The sequence below is a fragment of the Crocodylus porosus genome, unplaced genomic scaffold (genome assembly GCF_001723895.1).
Source record: "Crocodylus porosus isolate Cpor-Errol unplaced genomic scaffold, CroPor_comp1, whole genome shotgun sequence".
In the NCBI taxonomy this organism is placed as follows: Eukaryota; Metazoa; Chordata; order Crocodylia; family Crocodylidae; genus Crocodylus; species Crocodylus porosus.
This window is the reverse complement of record NW_017728943.1, coordinates 73,288,151-73,293,485: the sequence shown is the minus strand read 5'-3', so window position 1 is coordinate 73,293,485 and position 5,335 is coordinate 73,288,151. Positions and strand designations below refer to the sequence as shown.

At 44.8% G+C, this 5,335-nt stretch overlaps 1 protein-coding gene across 1 annotated transcript in view; it reads right to left on the bottom strand.

The window, feature by feature from the left end:
- Positions 1-765: 765 nt before the first annotated feature.
- The window catches only part of CAPN13 (calpain 13), an 82,544-nt gene continuing 77,974 nt past the window's right edge, over positions 766-5,335 (bottom strand). Inside the window, exon 23 of the mRNA XM_019549574.1 lies at positions 766-1,238. The gene's annotated coding sequence lies outside the window, so the exon portion shown is untranslated. The remainder of the gene's footprint in view (positions 1,239-5,335) is intronic.

Below are 5,335 nucleotides of genomic sequence, written 5' to 3'. Positions count from 1 at the left end.
GACTCTCGTGCTTTGTGACACATTTTTTGCTCCATCCTGGAATGCCAGTCTGCCAAATAAAAGGATGTGACATTTGAGTGCAGAAGGCTTGGAAGAAACTTGTTTTGAACGTTCAGCTGAGGTGCTATGCGAATGATATTGCCATGACAACCCTGACTTGCCTTCATACACTGATACTTGCATCCTTCTCTTTGGCATTTGAGCAAATGGAGTTTTTCAAGAGGTTTTTTTTAAAAGCAGTTGACTAAAAAATAAATAGGTCATTAGTTCTTCATCAGGGTAAGCAGAAAAGTTGATTTGCTGCAGGAGTGATGAACGCTCATATTTCTTTTGTGGATGAGCTAAACTGATACCCATATTTTAGGACACCAGGGAAAGGACTGAAGGGAATTCAGATCAACTTGCTTCTAAGCAGCCTAGCATAGAAACTAAATGAGGTGATCCCACAGATCTTTTCCATGTTCCTGGCAAGGCAAGATTGTTGCCTATTTTCAGTTTCCCAAGGTTTTGCACCATTTTGTTTTCAGAAGTTCTGCGATGTAAAAACAATGTGACTTTTACTAGTTCCTCTTGACCTTATCCTGGAAGAGAGGTTGATATTGACTGCCTCCAACCTGCCTTTTCTCTTTCTTAGTAAATAACATTTCTGTTTCCATCACTTTAGACACTTGCACATATTCGCAAAGTCCCTTTCCCCCTACTTATTTCTTACACCAATTCTGGTATTTGAATGTAAAAGCTAGTAACTAATAGAAAAGTCCAACCAAAACTATACTTTGTTTATTTTTATTACATTAAAAATCATCTTTAAAATGCAGGGTCTTGTCTTACTTACATTTGATTTATGCTGGCATAAATAGAGTGACTTCTGATTTACACCAATTTATGAGAAGAACTGTGGGTTGTAGTCATAAGAAGATTTAAACATTTTGTAGATAACAATCTCACTGTTCCTAATTATGGATGAAATGGGAGCAAATTTCTTCTTCCTCAGGTTTTACTGTCTTCTTCCATGGACATCTTTTTTTAATAATGGCTTCCTACTACTTCTACATCAAGTCAGGCTAGTCTGAAGGAGAATCCCTTGTTCAGAAAGCAGAATACTACCAACCATATGCTATTTATTCCCAGAAAGTCTAGTTCATCCATCAACACTGCTTAGCTTGTGGAGAGCCATCTTCATCCTTCTTGTGATGCAACCCAAGCACCTTTCATGCATCAATAAACACCAAAGCTGCCTAGAATGAGAGGGGAAGGAATTCTTAGGTAAAAAATGATTGCTTTTTATACCTCCCATCTGTAGATCAGTGCCATATAACAAGGCTTGGTGGGAAAGCAAATGTGCAGGAATTCAGAAGTATCCATCTGCTATAGCTAGCCATGTGATTGATGCCCCCTTCTAAGATGTCCTCTGGAGAGTTAGCTAAGCAACTCCCTCTCCTCAAACCCCCATCTTGAAATGAATTAGGAATAACAGGATCCCAAATCATGAGTAAAACCTCTGGTCTCTGGAGCAATTATAACACAACTAAGCAAGCATTCACAAGGAGTTTCACAAATGAAAGTACTGAGATTAGTTCTCTGGAGTTTTTGCTGTCCTATGCTCTGATCACAAGGCACAAAGCATTGTCAAGGGGACTGAGAATATATCTGGACATCCTCAAACTTCCAGGAACATGAAACTGCATTATTCCACATATTTGTTTGCTTTTTGCTGGCCTTTTGTTTTAAAAAGTTTCTGCCCTCCAATCACAATTCAGACAGAATGCTGTATGACCTGACTGACCAGTCCCATGCTATAGGTAATGAATGGCTATTGAGTCTTGAAGTGAGCAGTTCATGAACACCCTATAGGCTGAATTTTGTTCAAACTATTAGATGAAAAATTATGATTAATGATATATTTGCAGAAGTTAAGATCGCTTCGTGAATGATTCATGAACAGAAAAAAGGCTAAATTGGTTATGAAACTTGCTTGCAATGAATAATTCAACCAGCTTTACTCCCTCAGGGCGAGGTCCTCATAATGCTGTATTTACCTGATGTTTGTTTTGCGATGTAAACACCCCACCACTGTGCAAACACTGACACATCAAAATGCAGCTTTATCATAATAGGACATCATATTGTGCATCAACCCAGATTCTCTTCCAGGAAACTTAAAGGCCAGGCTTAATAACAGGAAACTGCAACCATGGTCTCTGCAAACTCTAGCCTCAGTTTCCTATTTGCATTATTCCTTTTTTCAGGCATAAATCTATGGGTGTGGACATATACATCAGAAGCCATTTCTAAAGGGGAAGGTTTCAGAAGGGCAGCAGCTGTTAGATTTAAATTGTTGTGTGTGAAGAAGCTGAGAATGATACAAAGACAGCAATTTTAGCACCACACCCAAGAGTGTTTTAGGGTGTGGGAAAATGTAAATTTTGAACTGTTTCAAAAGGCAGCAGCTGTTCTATTTTAATTGTTATGTGAATGAGCACAGTTCACTCCAACAACTTTAATCCTGGATGAAGCAGAGTTAAAGATGGAGCATTTTGCTACATGTGAATCACTCTTAGCTCATTCACACATAACAATTAGAATGTACCAGCTGCTGCCCTTCAGAAATGTTCTCCTTTTGAAGCAGCTCCCTGTGTCTATACCTTGGATCTGTGCACCAAAACATGCTCTTCTGTTCACAACTAACAGCAAAGTTCATTCAAATTTGCATGTGCCCAAAGGGGACATAGGTTTCACATTACTGAGCATTGTAGTTCTTAACATTCAGGTGCTTACCATCTAGGGGGACTGTCAGCACCTGGCAGAAGTGTCTTGGTTCCCTGTATAATGCATGGGTAGGGTGACCACATGGGACAATGTGAAATCTGGAACCCTGCCACCCCCAACTCTGCTGCTGCAGGCAGAAGCAGGGTGGGGCACCACTACTATTACTGTTCAGGCAGCTAAGGAGTCATGTCCCATCAATGGCCACTGTTTTCTTCAAAGGTGTTAATTCTCCCCTTTTTAATGGTCATTTCACTAATCAAGCAAATTTATTAGGGCAATTTTGCTGTCTGCTAGGGCTTCCTATTTCACAGCTCCTGCTGCTCTGCCTCCCTGCACCACACCCCAGATGCTTATTTTAATTTTCACCAGCTGGCTGGGACTGGCCTCTAAAATACAAAACTGTTCCAACTGAGCTGGGACATATGGTCACCCTGTGCATGGGACAAGTTAGGTGTCACAAATGCCAACAAGCTGAGTAGGACACTGCCCAGGATAGTATTGCCTGTTGGCTGAGGACAGAGAGATGCCTCTCCAAGCCCTTGGTCTTGGTCACTAGTGCTGAATTATGACATGCTGAGGACCTAAACTATGTTCAGCTTAAGAGGCCCCATACAATAAAAATAACCCATGAAACCCACAAAAATGGAGTTTCATGAAATTTTAAGATGAATTATTGTTATTTATGCACAAATTTATGAACTCAATATGGATAATAACTGTGGAGCCATATATATGTATATTTTTGTCATATTAAAATGAAAATTTCAGGGTTTTTTTTTTTTCTTATTTAGAGGCCCCAAACTGTAGCTTAAGTAGCTTATGCCTAAATCCAGCACTGTTGGTCACGTTACTGAGATTTGCCTATTTTCTTTCAGGATTCCCTGTTCTGAACTCTTCTGGAGTAAGGTGTCCTCTCCTTCGAATGACAGGAAGAGAAAGAGATGCTTTTCCTTCTCTGCCAAAGAGCTTAGTGGTTATAGAGCTCACCCAAGAGGTAGGAGTGTTGGGTTCGTATCCATCCTCTCACTGAGTGACTTGATTACACATATCCTACCTCTCAGGACAGTGCTGTAATCACTGGTTGCCTAGGGACCCGGGGCTCAGTCCCGTAGTGTATGTTAGGTGTGCTAGGAGCAAGCCTGCTGAAGCAGGCCTCTCAGAGGGCTTAGGGGGTTCTTGGCATAGTTTCTGGATCCCATTTGGGCTTAGGCTGGAGAATAGGCACCAGGTGACTGCCCTAATTGGGTGGGACAGCCCTGAAATGGGAACATCAAGTCCTGGTCCTGGGCTGCATACCTCTGGGACAGCATGTATCATGCATGGATCCAGGTTTTCTGTTCACCACAGAAAAATGTAGGAAATGAAGCGTTTCCCCTTGTAGGTTGGCAGAGTTCCAGCCTGCAAGAGGCTGTGGGGAGTGGGATGCAGAGGGTGCCATGTGCATGCGCACACATGCATGTGGCCAGGTATACAGCTCCAGGCAGTGGTGGAGAGCAGCTCCCCCAGCTTGCTGCAGGTAAGTCTAAGTGGGGGCAAATTGAGGCCCCCACAGTCAGGGAGGGAGCGGGGCAGGGGCTGGACCTGGGGCACTGCCCAGCCAGGGCAGTGCATGGGACCCAGGTGGCTTGTCCAGGGGGCAGAGGCAGCTCCCTGCTGCTACACACACTCCCAGGGAGGGGGAATGGATGGTAGGTGCCCCCCAAATTTGTGTGTGGGGCAGAGAGTCAGATGGAGCAGGGGCATCTGCGGGCTTGGGACTCCCCAACTTGCCGCCCTCCCCTGAGAGCCCTGCACTGGCTGACTGTATCACCTGATTGGCATCAGTGAGGGCAGTGGCATGGAGTTGTGCCCCCGCTACTAATGGGCAGCCAGGGAGCGCCTCACCATGGTGGCTCGCCCAGCGTGGGGCTCCCGGGGAGAGGGCAGCGGGGATGGGGGAGTCCTGAGCCTGCAGTGGGCAGCCTCCATCAGCCCCTGCCCTCCCACAGGCTCTGGCTGTGCTGCCAGGGGAAGGCAGAGCGTGAAATAATTTTAGCCTGCCCCCAGCAAAAATAAAAGTTGGAGCCTATGCAGAAGCTAGATGCTCAGATTTGAGCAGCCCTGGACATATGCAGAATCATAGAGAAGTTGGTTTGGGATCCAGAGGTCATTTAGTCCAACCCCCTACCAGTCCTTTGGTAGTTCTAGCCTGTAGAGGACATAGAAGCAAATCCACTTCCCTCTTGAAGTTGATGAGGGGCCTTTCTAAAGAAGGAGGGTATGGTGTGAACACGTATGGAGCCCTGATCAGTGCAAGCTGTCTGTGCAATAGCATTCAGAGGAAAAGGGAGGTGTTAGCATGGGCTAGGTAAAGAAGACAGGCTGAATCATAGTTTCATAGTTTCTAGGGTCAGAAGGGACCTGAGCAGATCATTGACCCCAACCTCCTGCCATGGCAGGAAAGAGTACTGGGGTCAAACGACCCCAGCAAAGTGTTTGTCTAGCTTCCTCTTAAAGACCCCCAGGGTAGGAGCCTGCACCACTTCTCTTGGAAGTTGGTTCCAGGTCCTAGCCGCCCTGACCGTGA